The sequence below is a fragment of the Hyperolius riggenbachi genome, chromosome 8 (genome assembly GCF_040937935.1).
Source record: "Hyperolius riggenbachi isolate aHypRig1 chromosome 8, aHypRig1.pri, whole genome shotgun sequence".
Classification (NCBI taxonomy): Eukaryota; Metazoa; Chordata; class Amphibia; order Anura; family Hyperoliidae; genus Hyperolius; species Hyperolius riggenbachi.
Genome location: NC_090653.1, coordinates 236,360,852 through 236,387,328, shown reverse-complemented (window position 1 = coordinate 236,387,328; position 26,477 = coordinate 236,360,852). Strand labels below are relative to the sequence as shown.

General features: G+C 43.2%; 1 protein-coding gene across 1 annotated transcript in view; it reads left to right on the top strand.

The window, feature by feature from the left end:
* The first annotated feature begins 1,303 nt into the window (after positions 1 to 1,303).
* The window catches only part of LOC137527663 (protein Wnt-7b-like), a 128,686-nt gene continuing 103,512 nt past the window's right edge, over positions 1,304 to 26,477 (top strand). Inside the window, exon 1 of the mRNA XM_068248378.1 lies at positions 1,304 to 1,323. The gene's annotated coding sequence lies outside the window, so the exon portion shown is untranslated. The remainder of the gene's footprint in view (positions 1,324 to 26,477) is intronic.

Sequence of the window (26,477 nt, the reverse complement as noted above, 5' to 3'; positions counted from 1 at the left end):
TTAGTGCTGACAAAAAGTAACATTTTAAAGGACCACTAACTTCGAATATTGTAAAATTTAAAATACATTAAAACATAAATAAAAAGTCCATTCCTCCCACAGTAAAATGTGATATTGCGCTGGATAGTGTACTGGTTAAGGGCACCGCCTGAGGTTCGATTCCTGGTTAGGGTCAATACCTATTCAGTAAGGAGTTCAAGGCAAGACTCCCTAACACTCCAGGGTGGCCTCTTGAGCAGTGGCTGCAGCTCTTGAGTGCTCGGAGTCCGACAGGAGAAAAGCGCTATAGAAATGTTCGGATTAATATTCTAAATGAATTTTCTCTTATGTTGCTGTCACTTATAGTAGGAGGAAGAAATCTCAGAGAACTGAGAGGTTTGGGACTAGCCCATCTCCCAAAAGGAGGATTCGCAGGGTTTTCTTTATTGTCAAAAGCACTTAGTGAAGGGCAGTTGCTCAGTTCAGCTACCAAATTGGTGTGGAAACAAGTAGGGAGACTGGCCAGCATATTTGTACAGATCCTTTCCAGAGATTCCAAGAATCCCTCATGGAGATGGACTAGTCAAAAACCTGCGGTTCCATCAGATTTCTACTAAGCAATGTAAGTGACGGCAGCGTAGGAGAAAAGTAATTTATGGCTCGTTTTACTCTGGAAAAAAAACCTACTACTTATGTGTAGGTGTTTACATGTATTTTAAATATTATAATTTTTCGTGATAGTGGTCCTTTAACCAAAAAGGGGAGCTCCTGGCAAGTGTAGACAAAGCACTGTCACTTCACTTGTTGACCTAGGGACTTGTTAATAACCATCAAAATGGATACCTAAAAGTAATTCACTTCTGTGTGCACAATTCATGTTTATAAATGTATTTCAATGCATTTGCACTGTGTAGCAGGGGGCACATAATTATGCTTGCTTCACCATTGATAGCAATAGGCTAGTGTAGGCCAGAGGTAATGTAACTCAACTAAAGCACTAACTCAGTTGGCCACCAGAGGGAGCCTCTGTGCTACATGCATATAGGACCCTTTACCACCGAAAACAGCAATCAGCATTGCAAATGCGTTGCTATGCCGATAGCAATTTTCATGATAAAACCAAATGCGTTAAGCAGCAGTTTGCTGCGGGTATTGAAATAAAAAAAGTGATACACTACAAAAAACGTAGCACAGCGGTGGAAAAGGAGACCGTGGATTACCAAGCTAATCAGTGTCCTTGCAAATCACAAACATCCAAACGTGATTGTGGCCAGTGGAAAAGGGCCCTAAGGAACAAATCCATTCACAAGCTGCAAAGTGACCAGTAAACACCATACAGAGCAAGTATGCATTTTACCTATGGATGAGCATTCTGATTAGGAACGTTTTTCTGAATGATGTGTAACAGAACTAGAATCTAGTGCAGACCATGGCAGGGGAGGGGTTGACTTGCCCTTGTTGCTGCTTCAGTTCGCTGCGCTCCATGTTGCTTTCCAGCTACTACCTCCTGGCTGAGGAGGAAGTATTGTAGACGTGCATAAAAAAGGGCGCGGGATATAGCCAAAATTATAAGTTGTAATGTAAAACAATATCTTTCGTTTATAGCTTATAAACGAAAATCTAGTGCTAAATAGGTTGAAAAAATGAAACCGCAAAATTCCGTCTAACAAAAACGAATTCGGAAATAAAATGTCAAATAGCGTCTATAACAAAAACGATATTTACACTTGTATTAAGCATAGTAATACAGTGGTACATTTTACAGGTATTTTACTGCAATTATACCTAACTGTAGGCTCACACAGATCTCTCCCTAACCCCTAGACCCCCCCCCCCCCCCTCTTGTGTAAATATACAAATTTAATATTACAAATATTGTACTGTAACTATACCTATCCCTACTCTAGAACCCTCCCTGTACCTATCCCTAACCCCTAGACCCCCCTGGTGGTGCCAACCCAAAAAAAACCTGCACAAACACCCTTACACACATATAAACAATATATTTAATCCTTAAAATACGTCACTATAAATAACATGAGTAGAATAATTTATGTATTTGTAATAGAATAAATACTGCGCAAAAGGTGGATCAGCGCAACACCAGGCCGCCTCCGAATGGCCTCCATCAGAGATGCGCTGAGCCCCCCCAGGAACTACAAACGCACCTTGAACCCAAACAGAAGCTCTGCATATACACCAAAAGCATGGCTGTTAAGTGGGAGCAGCTGACCAAAAACTAATTACATTTATTTATTTATTTGTTGTATTTATAAAGCGCCAACATATTACGCAGCGCTGACATATTACGCATATTACATTAGTACATAGCAAGGAAATGAGCAGCGCTACTTAAAAACAGACTAGTGCCTACCTGCAAAAGAGTACAAGCCCCACTTGTGGGGTCGAATACACACCGAGCATACACATGACCTGTCTACCACTAGAGGAGGATGTTGGTTTCCATTAACAGCTTGCATGCAACCTATTAAGTACTCGTCCCTCCCACTGCGAAGAAGTCAATCCTCCATGGGAGGGGCCTAACACTAACTAAACCCTAACCTATGTATATGCATAGCCTGGGTGCGGCTAATCAAATAAAATCGAAAATTGAAAACTGCGCAAAAGGTGGATCAGCGCAACACCAGGCCGCCTCCGAATGGCCTCCATCAGAGATGCGCTGAGCCCCCTTAGGAACTACAAACGCACCTTGAACCCAAACAGAAGCTCTGCATATACACCAAAAGCATGGCTGTTAAGTGGGAGCAGCTGACCAAAAACTAATTACATTAGTACATAGCAAGGAAATGAGCAGCGCTACTTAAAAACAGACTAGTGCCTACCTGCAAAAGAGTGCAAGCCCCACTTGTGGGGTCGAATACACACCGAGCATACACATGACCTGTCTACCACTAGAGGAGGATGTTGGTTTCCATTAACAGCTTGCATGCAACCTATTAAGTACTCGTCCCTCCCACTGCGAAGAAGTCAATCCTCCATGGGAGGGGCCTAACACTAACTAAACCCTAACCTATGTATATGCATAGCCTGGGTGCGGCTAATCAAAATCGAAAATTAAAAACTGCGCAAAAGGTGGATCAGCGCAACACCAGGCCGCCTCCGAATGGCCTCCATCAGAGATGCGCTGAGCCCCCCCCAGGAACTACAAACGCACCTTGAGCCCAAACAGAAGCTCTGCATATACACCAAAAGCATTTACATAGCAAGGAAATGAGCAGCGCTACTTAAAAACAGACTAGTGCCTACCTGCAAAAGAGTGCTGCTCATTTACTTGCTATGTACTAATGTAATTCATTTTTGGTCAGCTGCTCCCACTTAACAGCCATGCTTTTGGTGTTGCGCTGATCCACCTTTTGCGCAGTTTTCAATTTTCGATTTTATTTGATTAGCCGCACCCAGGCTATGCATATACATAGGTTAGGGTTTAGTTAGTGTTAGGCCCCTCCCATGGAGGATTGACTTCTTCGCAGTGGGAGGGACGAGTACTTAATAGGTTGCATGCAAGCTGTTAATGGAAACCAACATCCTCCTCTAGTGGTAGACAGGTCATGTGTATGCTCGGTGTGTATTCGACCCCACAAGTGGGGCTTGCACTCTTTTGCAGGTAGGCACTAGTCTGTTTTTAAGTAGCGCTGCTCATTTCCTTGCTATGTACTAATAGAATAAATAGCCTTAAAATCACCTACACATTAATAATATTATAAATAGAAAAAGGTGTGTGTATATGTGTATCGTTGAAAACGACATTTAAGCATTATATGTATAAAAACGAATTTTAAAATGATAAAATAAGTGTAAATGAAAATTTGCTTGTTACAGTCTGGAAAGCGAAAGTAAAAAATGAAAAAATAAGTAAAATCTCCTATAAGCAAAATTTAAAAACTAAAAAAAATAAGTGAAACACAAAGACAAAACGAATTTGTAAACTATATTTGTAATAAACCTTATTCTGTAAATGAAAGCTTTTGTTAACACGATACCTGCAACCGCTATTTCTCGGGCGCACAAATTTCCTGTCGGGCGCCCAATAGCTGATATTTTGCATTGCAGTCTATGGCGGCGCCCTTTTTGTCCATTAGCTATATGCGCCCTTTTTTACTGCTTCCGTATTGTAGCTGAAGAGCTTGGAAGGCAATGCAGAGAGGCAGCGACAAGGATGAATTAATCTGCCACGCAGCAGTTTAAATTTTAGTCCTGTTCGCACTTTCCTAATTTTAGCCTTTTAGGGTTTTTACAAAGGAGAGTGCACAATTATAAACACCCAAGACGTGTGACCACTGTGAGACTGGTCAATAAACGCCCCTGTCTCCTCCTATGGCCGACTGCCCGATCTCAGCTTCTGGCGGCGCTCCTTAGTGTAGGGAAGAGCTAGCGCCCGCAGGACGATCTGGTTGTATCACAGCGGCGTTTTGCGGAGGAAACCCAGTGAGCCTATCCGGAGAGGCACGGGGGAGAGCCCGTATAAACACTCTACGCGCTGTGTATATCTCATGTTTGTGAGTATATATTTTATGGAATAAAGCATCTTTTTATATAACGGAATTACGCTATATGAGGCTCATTCTGTTTGAGGTGGGCCTTACATCAGGAACAAACTTTAAGGAGGAACCAGCTGGGAGCCTACACTATGGAGTATCGTCTGGAGCCTACACTAAGGAGCGCCGCCAGAAGCTGAGATCGGGCAGTCGGCCATAGGAGGAGACAGGGGCGTTTATTGACCAGTCTCACAGTGGTCACACGTCTTGGGTGAGTGCAGCCCCTAAGGGGGACTCTTCTTGGTTTCCTCTTCTGATGAATGCTGATGAACCTTTGATGAAACACAAGCAGAGTGGAGCGCTATCCACCTATAAACTAAAGACTGTATAGGGGGCACTTGCTGAACCTCAGTAGAGCACATACACACGGGAGGAGTTAGGCTATAAGTGAAGAAAGGACTAAACTTTCTATCTGAACCTGTATACCTGTGGGGCAAAATTGTAGCGCTGTAAATTATATACATACAATTATAAACACATTACAATAGATTGAATAGTAAGAATTATTTTCTATTTAAAACTGCAATCATAAGCATCCTGCAAAACACTCATGATTTGCGACATGACTATTGTGCATTCAGACAGGTTTTACTGCATGTTGCATTCGGGATTTCCAGTAGAGGGGAGGGGGAGCACTGTAATTTTAAATTGTAGGATGAGAAGAAAATCGCACAGCACTGTGTTTGCTATATAACTTTCTTTTGCGTCTGTTGACTTGACCTAAACGCCAACGCAGGAAAAATGCAACGCGCTGCTTTGCCCTGTGGGTAAAAATTGTAGAAGCGGGAAAAGGTCACGGCAAAAAAAAAAAAAAAATCATCCAGTGGTAAAGAGCAGGCAGTACACAATGAGAAAGATATGTGGATTTTGATTGCATCAGTTAATGTCTAATCAAATCATTTGAGACCAGAAATAAGGACATGACGTTATAATATGCATTATTTGAATGGAAAAAAATTAACTAGAGGAATGGTGTAGGTCAATTGGGGAATAAGTGGAATGGTAAATTTACATTGCATGCCCTAATGACAGGAACCCGATGAATAACCCATGCTTTAACATTATACTTTTGCTGCCCGTGTTCCACCCTACCGGTTTCACCTTCAAAGTGTTCTCAGGGGTATTGGTTATCGCAATGTGAGTTTATTCTCGAAATAACTTTTTATGGGAAGCAAAGAGATAACACTTGCCTTGCAGCGCTGAGTCTCTATTTTGAATCCCAGCTAGGGCACAATCTGCACAGAGTTTGTACAATAAACGGCATATTTGATCCCCAGCCGATTTTGCTTGTTTGCCCTCTGACCAAGAAATGATCAGTGTATAATTGTAAGGGTTTATTGCAGCTGTGAGAGAGAGAATAACAAAAGATCCCTCAAAAGCCCAGTGCCCCAAAAGTCAGAGCTTATTGTGCAATGTAATGAGTGAACTTAGTATTCAATCCTCTATCAAAAGATTACTTTGCTGTGCCACACTGCAGAATGCTTTCTGTCAGCCATGCGTTGGTGTTTTTAAAAAAACGCAGCACTGACGGTCAAAAAGCGATCTGCAGTGTGTCTCAGCACTTGGTGGCAAAGCACGTGCTGTCAATCGCAGAGCTCAGACATTGCTTGATGTTGGCCGTCAGGTGTGCACATATCTCGGAAGGGATTTTGGCCCACTCCTTTTCGCACATCCCTTCCAAGTCTGTAAGGTTTTGAGGCTAGTGTTTGGCAACTCAAACCTTTAGCTCTCCACTGATGTTTTTTTTTTATTATTATTTATTTATTAGATTAACCACTTAATGACATGCTGACTTATAAAAACGTCCTGCTAGAGCCTCTTAATGGCTCCAGGACGTTTTTATAAGTCAGACAGTACTGCTGCCGCAAATTGTGAAGAAAAGAAAAAAAAACCCCAAAAACCACACCTTTGCTTCCAAACAATATATTGTCACCATACTTTGTACTAGAGACATAATTAAAATCTTGTGATAACCAGGACAAATGGGCAGATAAAATGTGTGGGTTTTATGTACGGTCGCTGTGTTTATATTAAAACCATAGGGGATGAAATTGGAGAAAGTGTATTTTTTCCTCGTATTTTCCTTTAAAATGCATAGAAAATAAAGTAATTACTGAAAACAAATATCAACCCCAAAAAGCCTAATTGGTGGTGAAAAGAATAAGATATAGATCATTTCAGTGTGATTAGTAGTGATTAAGCTATTGGCAAATGAAAGGGATGAGCACTGAAAGGTGAAAATCGCTCTTGTCCATTAGGGTAAAAACCGCCTTGGGGTGAAGTGGTTAAGGTCTGAAGACTGGCTAGGCACTTAAGGCAAATCATGTAAAAACAGTGTCAGAGATTTCGGGGAATTAATGGGAATTACAGCTAAAGCGGCGCTTGGACAGTAATTTGGGAGCTGTGAAGACTGAGCACAAATTGCTATAAAAGCAGTGTAATTAACGACTGTCCACGGCTATCTGGAGTGGGAGTAGTAATTAACAGCACTGGGACTGTTGCAGAAGCAGGGTGAGCCATTATTTGGCTTTACCCTGCACCCAATTATAGGTACACCATTCAAGGGCCTTGCCTGTGAGACCCTAAATAATCATGGAGAGCAGGAGCACCACCATATTTTACTGTAGGTAGCAGGTGTTTTTCTTAGCATGCTGTGTTCTTTTTCCTCCATGCATAAAGCCCCAATAACTCAATTTTAGTTTCATCAGTCCATAGCACCTTATTCCAAAATGAAGCTGGCATGTCCAAATGTGCTTTAGCATACCTCAAGCGGCTCTGTTTGTGCTGTGGGTGGAGAAAAGGCTTCCTCTGCATCACTCTCGCATACAGCATCTGCTTGTGTAATGTGCGCCAATGGTTGAACGATGCACAGTGACTCCATCTGCAGCAAGATGATGATGTAGGTCTTTGGTGCTGGTCTGTGGGTTGACTCTGACTGTTCTCACCATTTGTCGCTTCTGTTTATCCAAGATTTTTCTTGGTCTGCCACTTCGAGCCTTATCTTGAACTGAGCCTGTGGTCTTCCATTTCCTCAATATGTCCCTAATTGGAGACAAACAGCTGAAATCTCTGAGACAGTTTTCTGTATCCTTCCCCTAAATGCTGGTGAACTATCTTTGTCTTCAGGTCGTTTGAGAGATGTTTTGAGACCCCCATGTTGCTACTCTTCAGAGAATATTTAAAGAGGAGGGAAACTTAAAATTGACCCCCTTAAATAGTCTTTCTCATAATTGGATTCACCTGTGTATATAGGTCAGGGGTCACTGAGCTTACCAAACCAATTTGAGTTCATATAATCAGTTCTATAGGTTTTGGAAGCAATAAAATGACAACAGTGCCCAAATGTATGCACCTGCCTAATTTTATTTAAATAATTATTGCACACTTTATGTAAATCCAATAAACTTCATTTCACTTCTCAAATATCACTGTGTGTGTCTCCTATATGATATATTTAACTGACATTTTTTATTGTAACAACCAACTATTTATACAGGAAAATCATGATGATTGACAAGGTTGTCCAAACCTTTGCATACCATTGTATTTTCAGATTGCTGGCTTGATGAATTCTGGGTTAAGGTGCATTCATGCTATACACTTTGCATTGCGCATCCTGAAAAACGGGCTCACAATGCAACGGTGTTGAAAAGTTGATTCGCTCATTACCAGTGCATTGCAACATACACAGTGGAGCATACAGCCCATAGGCCTATGCTTAAAGCGGACCCAAACCAGATATTTTTTTTAAATTCTAAATCTGTAGTTGCACCACTCTGACGCATACAAAGATAAACACTCCTTCAAGCCTATGAGCATTTCAGTGCATGCTTTCACCCTTCTCTTTTCATAACTAGGGTTATACAGGTGGCAGCCATTACTTCTGAGCTTAATAGGAGGTATTAGATCATGGGTGTGTTTGTCATCAGCTGCCCTCCCTCACAGGGGCGTCGTCTGTGAAATCTCACGCAAGCTGAGATCACCTCTCCTGTGACATCATCAGTAGCAGCCTATGTTTTTTGTTTTTTATCTCCTCCACCAGTCTCCCGGATTCTGTCCCGGCAATATGAAAGGAAGGGAGGGGCTCCTCCAATAAATATAAAATATTTTATATTTGTCATCATGCAGCTGAAAAAAAGGCTGCTATTTATTATAAGTTAGAAAATAGATTTTATTTCTGAAATCTTGTATTTTTAATTTGGTTACACTTTAAACCTTAACTGATAGCGAGTGTGTTGTCCGGTAACTCTCAGCATGCTACACGGCAACAGATGTACCGGTAGTGTTAATGCACCCTCAGGCCTTGGCCCACTAGCACCACTTTTCTTGCTAATGTAATGCTGTGGGTGATTTTTAGAAAATCACATCCCTTGAGTGCTTGTAGAAACAAACGAAAAATCGAGAGCCTAGTGTAGTATGTTAAATCAGAATCAGAATGACTTTATTCGCCAAGTGCGACAGGTGCCGCACCCGGAATTATTTGTGGACACAAGGCATATTGGCAAGTGACAAACAGTGCATGTAACAATACACACAGTATAATTTATAAAGAAACATTGCAACAGAGCAAATGACACATAGAGCGGTTGTTGCCATATTATGCAAAAGATGAACATGTCAGCCTATGGGCGCGCGTTCATACTCTAGTGCCCCGAGGTGCTGGAGGGGCTTAGGAGATGACATTGGGGAGAGGGTCTGAGTTAAGGAGAGTGACCGCTTGAGGGAAGAATGTGTTCCTACGCCTGGTGGTTTTGGTGTAGATGGACCTATAGCGGCGTCCCGAGCGGAGGGGACTGAAGAAGTGATTGCCAGGGTGGGAGGGGTCGAGTGTGATTCTATTTGCCCTGGACCTCATTCTGGATGTGTGGAGAAGGTCCAAGGGTGGCAGGGGCAACCCAATGATCTTCTCAGCCACATTGATGACTCTCTGGAGTTTGAGCCTATCCTTTGCATTTGCCCCCGAGTACCAGACAATGATGGAGGAGCAAAGGACAGATTCAATGGTCGCCGTATAAAAACTGGTCAGTAGCTCCCTGGGCATTCCAAACTTCCTCAGTTGCCTCAGGAAGAACAGTCTCTGCTGGGCCATCTTTTGGGTTGTAGAGGTATTTTCGTCCCATCTCAAGTTCTCCATGATGGTGGTGCCTAGGAACCGCGCGCTATGTACCCTGGTGACTTTGGTACCATCAATGATGACCGGGCTGGGTGGAGGGGCGTTCCTTCTGAAGTCCACTATCAGTTCCACCGTTTTTGCTGTGTTTAGTACAAGTTTGTTGTCTGAGTACAAGTTTGGATGGAACAAATTCCAAATGGATGGAACAAATTCAACATGAACTTATACTCACAAAGACTGGTTACATCAGAGGCAACTATGGTGTTGGGAAATGGAAAGATTAGAACTAACCCCTTTTGGGTTAAGAAATCGTTCTCTATTGGTCAGAATGTGGGGGGTAACACCCCTCCACCAGGGATGGACCAATTGCAATTGATTAAGGGAAAAACAGAGGCAAGAGGAATATTAAAATGTACTAAAATCAGTTTAAAAATGGGAGATAGTGGTGGACTTACCTCTCCATTGAAGATTCAAATGTCTTGTATCAGGCAATAACTTTATTGAATGCTCCAAAAACAGAGCAACACGTTTCGCAGGTATTTCACTGGCTTCTTCAGGCTATAAATGGGAGTAACTTATGCGAGCTCTCAGCAGACAAGACTCCTCTGTCTGGAGGCATATTGTCTGCTGAGAGCTCGCAGAAGGACGGAGGCATCTTGTCTGCTGAAAGCTTGCATAAATTACTCCCATTTATAGCCCGAGCAGGTGGGTGGAATACGTGTGAAACGCGTTGTCCTGTTTTTTCCTTTATCAATTACATCCCTCAAGTGTATCTGTAGATAAAATATTCAACAAGGATACCAATTACTTAAATTGGTAGGAAATTGATATTTAATGCTTAATTATTTTTCAGCCCAGACTAACTGCATTCATTCTACTTGGAGCTAACTCTTGAACTCAGAATTTACGATGCCTCTGTGCCAGGCAGAGTCTGTTATGTGAGGCTTGAGTAAGCAAAGGGTCTTATGTATTTGTCATATATCAGCCAACAGCCTCTTAAGACCCTATTTGGATGTTTTGCTTCAATTAAAGGACATCCGAGGTGAAAATAAACTGATGAGAAAAATTAATTGTATCTATCCTCATTCTCCTAAAAATGACTAAGTTATCTCACAGTTTTATATTTAAATCTATTTTTTTACTGATTCATTGTCTCTGCTCAATGACACCTTCATTGAAGTATGCTAGAGCTCAAATCTATAAATTATTAACCCTTTTTATCTCTCTTCCTGCTCCAGGAAGCCATTTACTGACAGGAAAGTATTTTATGGCTGTAATTACTTTTGTCAGTGACGGTTATACAATAGTTTGACCCAGTCTGACCCGGATTAGAAACAGTCACTTGCGTACCTGATGTTTTACTCTTTCAGGCAGAGAAAGAAAAAAAGCAACACAGCCTAGTTATTTGTGTGCTTGGCACTGTACAATACTCATGTCTATGTCACATGTCACCTCGGTTGACCTTTAAGGCTTTGTCATGACATGTATTTATGTTTCCCAAAAAAATCCATGCATCCCCTTTTGATGTTGCGTGTATATGGCTGTGTGCTTTAACAACTTGTTAGCATACAGGATTTAAGTCTGATAAAGGCACAATAGCCAAAAGCTTACTCTTTTTTTGTAAGTTAGCAAAGAAATGGTATTATCCTGCTCAAAACTTCTTCCTTTTATCCCTCAAGTGGGATCATCCACATAACATTACATTAGCAAGAGCGTTTCAAATCACAAGAGCTCAGAAAAGCACTGCTAATGGGTCTCAAGCCTTATGGTAAAATGTGATTGTCCAATCTGCAGCCCCTGAAACATTTGGGGTTATCAAAGTATACAAGTGACATCAGAGCAGTCTGGCAATGCAAGTATTAGAAATTCACAGATGGCTAAAAAGAAATAGAAAAAATATTTTTAAAATATCAAACTACAAACGGACTTGTCCAGCAATGACCTCTCCAGCAATTATTTTAATCAAAGTGAATATGGAATTTAATTTTTATTTCTATTTAAAGCAGTGTTTTTGTTTTTGGCTACAGATTGACAAACCTATTTAAAATTCAAGTCCCGGAAATAAAATACATAAAAAAGTCCAACAAAAATTGCAGCAGATCAAACTAAATATTTGGGATGACTTTAAGATACGTTTCCACATAACTTCGTGTTTGTACAGGTAAGCCACTGCACCAGCACTATCTGTATAAAATTCCATAGCTGTGACAAAAGATATGTGATAGGATATGCAAAAAATTTAGAAATCAAGTGTTCCGCCCAAATATTTCATAAAATATTATCACTGTAACATCAGCTGGAAAAAGTTTGCAGGGTATTTATTTCAATGAGTGTCAATCTTTGTGGTTTACTGGTGAATAATGAATATAATTTAAGCCCAGACAAATGAGCAATTTATGAACATTGAGTCGTAAAGTGGAACAACTGCCAAACTATTTTTTTATTCATTTATTTTTACTTTGAAAAGAGCGGTAGAGTCTTAGAACCTCTGTCAGACTTATACTGCTGTCTGTACCCAGGATGATGACATTTCTGATCACTTCCTGTTCTGGAGACACACAGCTTTACTAAACTTCCTGTTTCTGCTCTCAGGGATTGCTATAGACTGTGGTAGTTTTTGTCTGCCTAGATCCTGTTTAATAAAAAAAAAAAAAACTCCAGCAAACAGCTGTACAATCCCAAATGGCTCATTCAGGAGCTGAATCACGGGCTGATCTCCTGTTTTTTAAAAGCAAAAGCCTCGTATAAATCTAAGAGGACTGTCGCCGGGAGAGATCGCGAATCGATTCCTCAGGTTACAGTGCAGGACTGAGGCTGCATTTCCACTTGTGCGGTGCGAATCGCCGAGGTAAAAATTCGCATGCGGATGCGAATTTCGCATGCGGGTGCATGCGAATTTTCATGCGAAGTCGCATGCGAAGTCGCATGCGAATTCGCATGGATGACGATGCATGCGAATTTAACCTTGGCAGTGCTGGAGTGCTTTTTCCATTGTTTCTATGCGAATTCGCATGAAAATTCGCATGAAACTTCGCATACCTAAACCGCATGCAAATTTCCTATTAAATGCATTGCATGCGATTCGCATAGCGGTATGCGGTATGCGAATTCTGATGGCTCTGCCATCCGAATTTTTTCTGCACAGAAAAACGCACAGGAATCCTGACAAGTGGAAACAGTCCCATTCACTTGTATTGCTATGCGAATTTGCATGCGAAAAACGCATGCGAATTCGCGATAGTGGAAATGAGCCCTGAGGCTTCTATGCTAGTGATGTGTACTGTTGCTATGAAGTGGGCAGAAGTACATTTAAAAAAAGGTGCCAACAAATTTGGGCATTAGATAATGCTGCTACTAAAATAATGGTGAGTTCTACCACTTTACCTAATCTACCTCTCGCACTAACCTTCCCCCCACCCACTACTGAACATTACTAACACTAACCTACCCCCTACTTACGTCTAACACTAAAGTGCACCCCCCCTACCCCCACACCTACACCTAAGATTACAGTTAGTGGATGTGGGTTTCACCCACCCCCAGCTATCTCCAGAGTTCAGCTGCATAGCGAGATTCTTTTTAAATTATCATCTGAACTGTACTGTTTGGCCAGAGAAGTTGCTCAAAATAAGCCTTTCAAGCTTTGATATCTGATTATTTTTTCTTAGCTATTTGCAAGGGTCTACAGAGCTGAGGGCTTTACTCTAAGTTGAACCTTCACCTAGTCAGTCTAGTGACCTCAGTATGTCTTTAGCTTGAGTTAACCTACTTAGGGTCATCCCCACATGTAATCCCGTGCCTGATGGAGTTTCATACAGGAGCTGCCACAAACCTCTCTGAGGTATGTTTTTTTTTTCTTGTTTTTATGGTCTAAAAGCTCATGAAAAAAATGCACGGCTTTTAGACCCTAAATCTGGAAATAATCATAATGCCAGGGATCCTAAATAAACTTTTACACATTTCATAATTTTGCCCCTTACATATATTTTATAAGGCATTCTTCAAGCCAAATACTTTTCTTTGTTTTGTTTTAATGCTCTAATTATAATAATAATGCCCTATTAACTAAACAAGCCGCGCCCACAGCTCCTCCAGGCATTCTGAGTCCCATGTAGCAAGTGCTCATGGGAACCTAGTCTGGGGAGGAGGAGGTTTTTCCCGAAGGAGGAGGATGAAGCATTAGCAGCTGGGAGCTGCTGAGATTTCAGAGGCAAGGGATGGAGAGGGGAGATGAGGTTTCACAGTCTGAGGGGTGGAGATACAGAGCAGCTTGGCTGTGTAATGATAAGCAGACTATGGCTGCTCATTTGATCACATGAAGAAATAATCATATACTGTTGAAGCTGTTTGCAGCTAGATTTACTGTGTAAATCATCAAACTTTAGATTAGATATATAGACAAGTTACTTGCTATAGCTAGTTTTTCATCTCAAATCCGCTTTAAGGGAGAGCTTTGTCTGTTGTGCACATCCTGTACAGAGATGGGATAGTTAATGACATGCAGTTAATTCCAAGTTGATGCAAACTTTTAGGCTGGCACCCAAACTTTTAGTGTGCACCACACTTAGCAGTGTGAGAAACGTTGCATTTTTATGCATATGCGTTTGTATTGAGTTTTCCATGCGTTTGAGTTCTGCGTTTTTTCCTGCACATGGATTTTTTTGCGTTTCAATGTGTTTGCGGTTCGCATATACAAAACGCATATGTGTTTTGCATGTGTTTTTCTATTGCGTTTTATGCAAATCACTAGGAAGACAACAGGAAGCGGAAATACATAAAAAAACGCATACAAAACACATTACATTACGTCACCATTGACTTTCATTATGTGCGTTTTTTATGCGTTTTTGAAAAATATGAAAAAAAAACCAGCGTTTTTAAAAACGAATATTATAAAATGCATACAGAACGCATATGCGTTTTTATATGCCTTTGATGCGGCCCATTGACTAACATTGCATGCATAAATGCTGCATTTTCCGCAACGCTAGCATTTCTGCTTAGTATGTTCCCAGCCTTTTGCTAATTGTACACAGCTTGAAGTGGACTGCCCAAATTCTGCAGATGCAACATTTTGTTTATTTATTTATTACCATTTTCAAGCTGCACAAATTTCTATGAAATTGGCATGCAAATGTGCAACAACTCAGAATTATTTGCATCTTCTTGATTAGTCTCTGGTAAAGACAGAAGTGACTTATATTATTCAGTCAATATGTTTAGGAGAGATGCTGCAACACTCCACACAGGTTCCCTGTGGGCTTTGGCGTATCTGTATGGATCGAATGATTTTCTATATACTGTATTGTATTTATCTTATATAATTTTCCCTGATTCTAACATTGGATTTACATACATGTTTTTGGTGGTCTGGGGGGAGGGGGAGGGAAATAAAAGTAAATAGGTTAAATGGAACCTGAGGTAAGAGAGATATGGAGGTTGGGCTGCCATATTTGTTTCCTTCTTAACAATACCAGTTTCCTGGCAGCCCTGTTGATCTTCTGGCATAAGGAGTCAAACCCTGGAACACACATGGCAAATACAAAAAAAGCTGAGTTAGATTACCTGATCTGCTGCATGCTTGTCCAGGGTCTATGGCTAAACTTATTATAGACACATGTTCAGGAGATCTGCCAGGCAACTGGTATTGTTTAAAAGGAAATAAATATGGCAGCCTCCATATCCCTCTTACCTCGGGTTCCCTTTAAAGATTGCTCCCAGGCTCCTTAGTGGCCACAATGGTTATTGCTACCACCTCTAATGGCAAGAACTTTTTAAAAAACAGAAATCCAGGGCTGTGTGGTCTGGATCTGACCCTTGCTACTGAAGGGCAGAGACTTTTTTTTTATTTTATTTTTTTATTCAGTCCTTGTTTGCAGGATCACTTGTGATCTCCAGCCTGGACCTGCCTTAGTAAATCAGATCCGGTGTGTTTGTCTTTATACCTCTTACAAACAAGCTAAATCCCTTTCAGTGTTGCCAATTTTCAGGTGTATGCAGCCAAAGAAGCCGGCAACACATAAAAGGAGACTGGAAAAAGATTATCTTCCCCAGAAATGTCTTAGAAGGTGAAACAAAAAGACTAAGCGGAGAACGAGGTGAGTGAGAGAGCTCAGAACGCTGGCTGCGCTCTGTCCTTATCTCTCCTCTTCCACAGTCAGCGGCGCTGAAGGATTGGGGTGTTGGGTTTCGGGAGATTGGGATGTCTACAGTATTTAGCAGGAAAAATAAATACTCTTGCCAAAACACATTTCAGCGAGTTACAGAAGTCCATATACCACAACATCTACTCTGGGAGATTTGTCCTGTTGGGCATAAAATAAAATTTAAAATAGAATCTTTATTTTTGGCCAGATTTTGGCAAGGTGTTATTTCACACCAAACCTCTGCTGTAGCCTGACAACATAATAGGAAGACCCTCGCACTCCCTGCTACCATTTATTTATTTTTATTTGGCTCAGAAGCTCCCTGACCCAGGATATCCCTGTTTGACTTAAAGTGAACCCGAGGTGAAAATAAACTGATGAGATAAATAATTATATTTATCCTCCTCCTTTTAGGCTGGTTTCACAGTGGGACGTTAAAGTCCCACGTTACAGCAGCCAGTAACGCAGCCTAACTCACAGCATTGTAAAATCAATGTGCTGTTCACAGTGCAGACGTTGCGTTAGGGTATAACGCTGCACGTTAAATGAAAGTGCAGCATGCTGTACGTTATACCCCTATAGAGCTGCGTTAGATTGTTTGCACATGCTCAGTGACTAGCCACATGGCTAATATTCACTGCACTGTGGTGACTCGTGGTGGGACTCGTAGTGTTGTCCGGATCATGAACGTATCATTCATTTGATCCGGATCTTTTTTGTGAGTCGAATCATCCGGATCATCACAATGAAAGATTCGGTTCACAGTGGATGTCTGTCTGGAAGAAAAAGGAACATACAGAATGTGCAGTGCAGGGAAAGTCCTGTCCTGCTAGTCATTTCACCCAGTCTGCTTCCCTAGTAAGATGATTCAAATGATTCGGTTCAAAGATCCGGATCTTTTCAATAATCCTATTCAAATGATCCGAATCCTTAAAAAGATCCGGACTTCCCATCACTATCCTGGAGCGGCTGCTTTGAGAGCCGCATAACGCGGCTCAATCTGACGTCCAATTTCAACACCACCATGCGTTGCGTTCAGGGTCGGACTGGGACACCAAGGGCCCACCAAGGAAGTTTCAGCCTGGGGCCCACCCCCCTCTCCTCCTCCCCCCCCCCTCCTCCCTCCCCCCCCCCCCCATTTTGGGCTCACATACACATGTACTCTAGAAATTTTGCATGACTTTATGGTAGGGAATAGATTGTGAGCAATTCTGAGGACAGTCTCCAATAGGGATATGTCTAAATGCGAAACTAAATGGGTGTCACCACGCACTGGAACATCGGCGTGGTCATGATGAGTCATGGGCAGACTTAAAAAAAAAAATACAAAACACAAAATAAGTAGCGGCGTTATTCACAGAGATTAGGTCCGACCAGATACATTGTAGATAAAATATTCAAGTAGTTACATGCCTCATAATTCATCAAGTAGTCAAATGGCAGCAGATACCCCCACAAAATGCAATCAGGTTGACGGCAGATACCCCCACACAATGCAATCAGGTTGGTGGCAGATACCCCCACAAAATGCAATCAGGTTGACAGCAGATACCCCCACACAATGCAATCAGGTTGACGGCAGATACCCCCACAAAATGCAATCCAAAAGTCACTTATCTATTGCAAAGTGGCAACAGCAATTTAAACTAAATAAAAACGTTTTAACTCATACATGAGCATTATGGAAAATCCAAGTTGAAAATAAACTGTGAAGATAAACAATTTCATCCATCCTACTCCTGAAAAATGTATTCTTTTTTTTTTTTATTTTAGAACCTCCCAGTTTTATTTTCTGTTTTAAAAAGCTAAAAAGTAGCTATTGTCTCATATGATGATGATTCAGCCTTTTCCATAGTCTCGCAGTTAGCAATCATGTGACCCTCAACAAGACAAATTCAGCAATCATGAGGCCCCCAACATGACAAATTCAGCAATCATGAGGCCCCCAACAAGACAAATTCAGCAATCTTGAGGCCCCCAACAAGACAAATTCAGCAATCATGAGGCCCCCAACAAGACATTCAGTAACCATGAGGCCCCCAACAAGACAAATTCAGTAACCATGAGGCCCCCAACAAGACAAATTCAGCAGTCATGAGGCACATAAATAAACAGCATTTCACATAAATAGGCAGAATGCCCACTTAATATGGTATACACCTCTCACCTGGCTTCTGAATTCTCCTCTACTGGCTGCTGTGCCAGGCAATACTGTTTTTGGCTGGATTGGGGATGATGTGTGGGCTGAAAGGCCTGGCGGTGATGCTGTGGCCGGCCTGGCGGTGATGCTGGGCTGTACTTGGCTGGTTGAAGTAAATGTTGGCCTGACTGTTGGTGGTGATGCTGTGGCCTTTTTGACAGTGATTCTGGGCTGGTTGGCTGGTGGTGATGCTGGGCTGGCCTGGATAGTTTAGGTAGTGACAGGTGACCCTAGTTTAGGTAGCACCAGGAGCCTCCCAGCTTAGGTAGTGACAGGACCCCCAAGTTTAGGTAGCGACAGGAGCCCCCCAGTTTAGTTAATGACAGATACCCCCCAGTTTAGGTAGTGACAGGAGCACCCAGTGTTTGTAGTGACAGGTGCCCCCCAGTTAAGGTAGTAACAGGTGCCCCCCAGGGTATGTAGTGACAGGAGCCCCCAGTTTAGGTAGTGACAGGGCCCCCCAGTTCAGGTAGTGACAGGTGCCCCCAGTTCAGGTATTGACAGGCGCCCCCCCCAGTTCAGTTAGTGACAGGTACCCCCAGTTTAGGTATGACAAAAGCCCCCAGTGTATGCAGTGACAGGGACCCCCCCCCCAGTGTATGTAGTGACAGGAGCCCCCAGTTTAGGTAGTGACAGGGCCCCCCAGTTCAGGTAGTGACAGGTGCCCCCAGTTCAGGTATTGACAGGTGCCCCCCCAGTTCAGTTAGTGACAGGTACCCCCAGTTTAGGTATGACAGGAGCCCCCCAGTGTATGCAGTGACAGGGACCCCCCCCCCCAGTGTATGTAGTGACAGGAGCCACTAGTTTAGGTAGTGACAGGGCCCCCCAGTATAGATAGACAGGTCTATAGGTGTCCCCAGTTTAAATAGCCAGATCTATAGGTGTCCTCAGTGGCAGCGGAGAGAGAAGAGAAGCGGTGGGGAAGGGAGGACGTTTCCCCCTCCCCCTTCCCTCACCTTGGGGCTCCCCCTCTCTCGCTCCCCCCTTTAGAATTAAGTGATGCGGCAGGCAGCGCCGCTGTGCCTGCCACTTCTTTTCTCTCTCCGCTGCCACCCCAGGGCGGGCGGGCCAGCCACGTCCGGGTAGCAGCTAGCCAGGGGAGTGCGCATGCCCCATTTTGCCCTATGTAGGGACGCCCATGACATGGTAGGCAGATAGGTAGCCGGGTAGGCAGTTATGTAGCCGGGTGGGAGGGTAGGCAGATAGGTAGCTGGGTGGGCAGTTAGGTAGCCGGGTGGGAGGGTAGGCAGTTAGGTAGCCAGGTGGGCAGATAGGTAGCTGGGTGGGCAGTTAGGTAGCCGGGTGGGCAGTTAGGTAGCCAGGTGGGAGGGTAGGCAGATAAGTAGCTGGGTGGGTAAATAGGTAGCCGGGTGGGCAGATAGGTAGCCGGGTGGGAGGGTAGGCAGATAGGTAGCTGGGTGGGTAGATAGGTAGCCGGGTGGGCAGTTAGGTAGCCAGGTGGGAGGGTAGGCAGTTAGGTAGCCGGGAGGGCAGATAGGTAGCTGGGTGGGTAGATAGGTATCCAGGTGGGCAGATAGGTAGCCGGGTGGGCAGATAGGTAGCCGGGTGGGCAGATAGGTAGCCGGGTGGGAGGGTAGGCAGTTAGGTAGCCGGGTGGGCAATTAGGTAGCCGGGTGGGAGGGTAGGCAGATAGGTAGCTGGTTGGGTAGATAGGTAGCCGGGTGGGAGGGTAGGTAGTTAGGTAGCCGGGTGGGCAGTTAGGTAGCCGGGTGGGAGGGTAGGCAGAAGGGTAGCCGGGTGGGAGGGTAGGCAGTTAGGTAGCCGGGTGGGCAGTTAGGTAGCCGGGTGGGAGGGTAGGCAGATAGGTAGCTGGGTGGGTAGATAGGTAGCCGGGTGGGCAGCCAGTTAGGTAGCCGGGTGGGTAGATAGGTAGCCGGATGGGCAGTTAGGCAGCCGGGTGGGAGGGTAGGCAGATAGGTAGCTGGGTGGGTAGATAGGTAGCCGGATGGGTGGGTAGGCAGTTAGGTAGCCGGGTGGGCAGTTAGGTAGCCGGGTGGGAGGGTAGGCAGAAGAGTAGCCAGGTGGGAGGGTAGGCAGTTAGGTAGCCGGGTGGGCAGTTAGGTAGCCGGGTGGGAGGGTAGGCAGATAGGTAGCTGGGTGGGTAGATAGGTAGCCGGGTGGGCAGCCAGTTAGGTAGCCGGGTGGGTAGATAGGTAGCCGGATGGGCAGTTAGGCAGCCGGATGGGAGGGTAGGCAGATCGGTAGCCGGGTGGGTAGATAGGTAGCCGGGTGGGAATGTAGGCAGTTAGATAGCCGGGTGGGCAGTTAGGTAGCCGGGTGGGTAGCCAGTGGGGGCCCCGACTCCTTTGCTCCCCCTCACCTGGGTGTCCCCCCTCCTATTACAAGCCGCGGGGAGGGCAGCTCTTTTCCCCGGTGGGGCCCCCTCCTATCCTCCCCCTCCCTCACCTCGGACTCTCGGAGGGCCCCCCTCCTATTACGAGCGGCGGGTACAGAAAACTTCCGGCGAGGTAAAGCAGAAGATAGAGGTCCAGCTGCCTCCCAGTCGCTGTCTCCTTTGTAATTGCCGCGCACTAAACCAGGAAGCAGTGCGAGCGGCATAGAGGAGACAGCGTAGCCCGGGAGGCAGCTGGACCTCTATCTTCTGCTTTACCTCGCCGGAACTTTGCTGTAACCGCCGCTCGTAATAGGAGGGGGGCCCTCTGAGGTGAGGGAGGGGGAGGATAGGAGGGGGCCCCCCCGGGGGGAAAGAGGTTTTTAATAAATTTAAAAAAAAAAAAAAAAAAACGTCACGACGCTAGTGCCCTCCTCCCTCTTAGCTCTGGGGCCCCCAGGAGGAGGGGCAGTCGGGGCCCACCGATGGGACCATCGGTGGTTCGGCGGCTCTGTCCGAGCCTGGTTGCGTTAGGGGCACGTTATGCGACTATAACGTCCCCTAAAACGCAACATCATGGTGATACTTTTTTAAGTATCCCATGGTTTTCTTTTAGATTTAAACAATTGCAAAGTAGGTTGAATGATTTACAGTCTCTAATCAGCGACAGCCTATTTAGTGTCCCAAACTTAAATACATGAACTATTGACCTTTTTATCTCTCTCTCCTGAGCTCAGATGTTGTATTCTGCCAGGAAAACTTTTATGACTGTAATCTTCTTATCAGTGATGTTTACTATATTGCCAACAAGCTGACAAGACAGAAGCTGCCACTTCAATGGCCGGCCAGCCAATCAGCAAAATAAATCAAGTAAAACAGCCTAGTTATTAATCTGTACTGTACATGCACATGTTTATCTCATGTCACATGTCGCCTCGGGTACACTTTAAAGTGGGATGAAACTCCATATTAACTTAAAAAAAATTAATCCAATAAGAAATGATTTAGCTCCCGCATTCTGTTGTTTTTAGTGCTCACTATCGGATTCGTGAGAAATGGGATATGAAAAAGTAATAATATTTTTTGCCGGTTTCTGTCTTTACTGTTTCTCTGTGATGCCAAAAGTGAAATCACTTCTGTCCTTTTCTGTTTTTTTGTTGTTTTTTTCAGCCTAGCTATCATTGTTAATTCCCCCCCAACTGCCACAGCTTACTGTCCCTCCCAATGCAAACCTCTCTCACACAACGGGCTAATGCTAGGTACACACTGAGATTTTATGGTCGATTTACTGTCAGATCGATTATTTCCAACATGTCCGATTTGCTTTTCGATCGATTTCCAAGCATTTTCCAAAATCCGATCCGATCGGAAAGCAAATCGGACATGTTGAAAATAATTGATCTGACAGTAAATCGACCATAAAATCTCAGTGTGTACCCAGCAAAAAATCACTGTGTAAACTCTTCAAAAGGGGGGGTGGAATCAATTACCTTCTGGTCATAATGTCCATATCTTATCCGAAATAGGAAGATTTCTGTTAGTTGTGTGTTGCTGTAGCTTAAAAAAAAAATCCCACCATCCTGCTGGCTCTGCACATTTCATGCACTTAGGCAAAGACACTCAGACTAGGTAAAAAGAAGAAAGAAAATGTGGACATATAGGGACTTATTTTAGAAAAAAAATATGGGTTACATATATTTTGGGGGCACTTACTATATTTTGACAAGTTTAAATATTTGGATGTTTCAGTCCCTTTAAAGTTGAGTTGATAGGCTTACATTATAGTTTGAGGAATTAAAAAAAAACTAAACAGAGGAGGGGTAACAAAAAATAGAGATAAACAGAAGTAATTAGAGCTCCATGAGGGCTTGTGCACACTGCAGGCATTTTCGGGGTTTTTTTTTTGGCCGCGTGCGGTTTTTTTAAAACGCCCTCCCCCCCCCACTGCATGGACAATGAATGTCTATGAGAAGGTTCATATCAGCGTGGGTCGTGCGCTGTGCGGCTAGCAAGGCGGTGCGTGGACCATTTACAGGGTGATTCCGCCTCAATGGAAGATATAGGAAAATTGGAAAACTCGTACAAAAATGTGCAATAAGGCGATTGCGCTCACGTTTTTACTAATAAATGCATTGTATTTATTCTTTTCCGGGTCAAAGAGTTCACTTCCTGACTTCCGTCAGGGAGTGAATTACAAAACCGCTCATGAAAAAAAAAAAAAAGATAAACCGCTAAGCACAAAAACAAATTGCCCAGCCAAGCGCCGGGAATTGAACAAAAAAATATGCGGCAAAAACCGCCAAACGGACAAGCGAACAGAACGCAATGTGAACAAGGCATAAGGGAGGTTCAAAGTGGATTCTGTGAGAGTTGGAAGACACAGAAAGAAGAACAAAGTGGATAGACAGAAAAAAGTAAAAACAGTACAGCTAGCTAAAAAGTGGTTTTAGTTTATTTTGGTCCAAGAATCAATCTTATGGCAAAGGACACAATTTATCAACAGCTTACCTGTCATTTTGCTTATCCGCAGGAATAAGAAGAGGCTGGGGCGTAGCAATAGGGGGTGCAGAGGTAGCAACCACATCGAGGCCCTTGGGCCAGAGGGGCCCCGAAGGGCCCTCCCTCAACTACAGTATTAGCTCTCTATTGGTCCTGTGCTCATAATAATCACTTCTATAGATACTTTGAATAGTAGTAATCATTAACAAACAGTTCCCCATCCCCTCAATTGTTATGTATAGAGTGCTTGGGGGGGGGGGGGGGGGGGGGGGGGGGGGGGGGCCCATTGTAAAACTTTAATCGAGGCTCACAGCTCCTTAGCTACGCCACTGAGAAGAGGGTTCATAGGCTGATGAAATAAGGTTCAAATTAAATACAATTTAGTACAAACTCCCATTTACACAAGCCTATACAGTGCAGTTAAAGAGACACTGAAGCGGGAAAAAAAAAATTACGATATAATGAATTGGTTGTGTAGTACAGATATTTAATAGAACATTAGTAGCAAAACATTCTCATATTTTTATTTTCAGTTATATAGTGTTTTTTATAGCATCATTCTCTAATATTTGCAGTTTACACACTACTCAGCATTCCAAATGATTTTACAGAGCAGGCCAGTGAACTATTGAACTGTCCTCTGCAGAGAAAAAGAAAATACAGTGACAGTTGAGATAAAAAAGCTTCAGAAGACAGAGCTCTCTGCAACTTTGAAAGTTGTGGAGCTCAATGGCTCTTTTGCATAGATAACAACTGAAGTTTAACTCTTCCTGTACTGGAAACAATATTAGACTTATGTCTCTGCTCCTAATGGTTTATTTCTTAGCTGTACTACACATACAAATCATTATATCATAATTTGTTTTTCCCTTCAGTGTCTCTTTAAAGCCCTATTAAACCAAAAATGAATGCAAATTCAAAGCTGATTAATCTAAATTACAAGTATTACCTTTGGAACTTATAGGGAAACTAAAGTCTGTGGAAAAAAAAAGCAAGTTTACTTTACCTAGGGCACCTAAAATATGTGTGAACTGCTATGGAGACTAGACATAGACTTTAATACAAAGCCTGCATGCAGCGATCGCGTTACACGATCGCGTTACACTAACGCTATCCGTTACAATGCAGTACTGTGAACAGGCCCATAGAATTGTATGGGTAGCGAGTTGACATGCATAATTATTTTGCAGTGCAACTGAGCACTGTGAACTAGCCCTAAAGAAATATTCAAAGATCTTGAAGTGGATTCACACTATGCTGTCAGCACCACTGAGGGTAGGAAGCTCAGACCTGGATAGCTCAGTCAATGAGTTTACTAAGGCCTCATTCACACCTAAAATCGAAAGTGAAAGCGTTTTCTGTTTTTGTGCGCTTCCCCCGCCCCCCTCCCAGCGCTCCACTGTGTGCTGTGTTTTTGGTAAAAGCATTTTTCTAAGTGCTTTTCCAGAGCGGTTTTGTAATTCACTTTCACTCCCTGACGCAAGTCAGGAAGTAAACTCTTTGACCTGGAAACGAATAAATACAATGTATTTATTCTAAAAAACCACTAACGCAATTGCCGCATAAAGCGGTTTTGTGAGCGTTTAGCACTCTTCATATACCTTCCATTATAGCAAAAAAAAAAAAAAAAATGGTACAGGCACCACTTTGCTGAACACACAGAGCACGAACCGCACTGATATGAAGTTTCTCATAGAGATTCATTGCACAAGCGTTTTGTGGGCAATTTAAAAAATTGCCTGCGCTTTAAAAAAGGCTGAAAACGCCCCTAGTGTGAACGAGCACTGAATGATGGGGGATTGAACTTCAGGAATTAAATTTGAGCTGTTGTGGAAATAGTCCTTTTTTTTTGCCTAAGGAACATTGCAAAAAGTAAGCCACCCATACCTTCAGAGTATCTTCCAACCCTAGTTTATGCCTTCATCACATCACGGCTGGACTAGTGAATTGAGTAAAAGGAAACACCACTCTACCTCTCTCTACCTGATTGAAGGGGTTGGGGACCAAAGCTCTGAAGAACTGTAGTATGGATGAAGTCCACACACTCCCAGGTTAGGAAAGTCGTGACTTTCCTAACCTGGAAGTGTGCATGCTTCATCCATACTACGGCTGGACTATTGCAATGCCCTCTATACAGGCCTTCCAAATAAAGACCCATGTCGCCTGAAATTAGTACAGAATGCCGCTGCAAGGCTGCTCACAAACCAACCCCTCCATTGCCACATAACACGGATCCTTCACTCTGATGGCTACCTATATAATGGAGCATACATTTCAAGATTGGCCTATTAACAGTCATATCTTACACAATTTAGGCCCTGGATACCTGAAGGATTTGTTGCAACTGCATCACATCTTCCACAATCCCCAGAGTCCAACTCAACATAACACCTCCCACAATCCTCAAATTCCACCTCAACATCACACCTCCCACAATCCCTGAGTCCACCTCAACATAACACCTCCCACAATCCCCGGAGTCCTCCTCAACATCACACCTACCACAATCTCAGGTCCACCACAACATCACACCTCCCACAATCCCCAGAGTCCACCTCAACATCACACCTCCCACAATCCCCAGAGTCCACCTCAACATAACACATCCCACAATCCCCAGAGTCCACCTCAAATCCTTTGAAGCCAGAGGCTTCTGTCATGCTGCCCCTACACTTTGAAACTTCTTGCCACACCCAATTTGGACATCTCCCTCCCTGGAATCATTTAAGCCCAAACTGAAAAAACATCTTTTTAGTCTAGTATTTACAAACACTTGACAATTTCCTTTGTAACAGGCCATCCTGCAACTATTTATGGATCAGAGACATATTTATGTGCTTTGAGTCCTATTAGAGAAAAGCACTTTACAAATATCGTATTATTGTATACTTTTCCTTGTTGTAAAGATGGAGGGAAGGATTTGTGTAGGAGCGTGTTGGAACTGCCTTGAGTATGTATGGTATTTGGAAGGAGAATAGCCTGAGCTGAGTTCTTATGAAATCTTGTATGCATAAGGTGAAGGTAAGGGATGCCAATTTTCATGAAACTTTGGATAAAAAGTATGGCTGCATTCTAAATATAAAACACTAGATGGCTCTACTGTGTCTAATTATTTAGTAGACTAAACACTGTGCCTTAGGAATACCAAACTCTTGACTTTACTTATTAAAGGGTAACAGAAAACTTTATTGATGCCTCTATGGAGATCATGAGAAGGCTAGAGAACCTCATTGTTTATAAACAGCACCATTGCCAAGTGTTGTCTGTAATAAGATTACCTTTATTATTATTATTAATATAATATATTTAGATAGCATTAGCATCTTCAGCAGTGCTTTATTCATTTACATCAGGACATGCTGTTTCGTGAACACCAATGGCTAGCTGAGTTCAGATTAGAGAAAATGCTGGCCATTATGGGATGAAAATTTGCACTGGTGAACCCCTTGCATGGTGAATTCTATTCCCCATGAAAACAAACTGTGCAGAAAGAGTTCAGCTGGCTTAGCTACAGACCTCAGACTATACACATGATTCCAAAATGCCACCTTCATCCAAAATCATCCTCATCTTGTTTCTGTACCTCAACCTCATTCCCCAGTATTGCTGCACATCAGTTGATGTTGAGTTT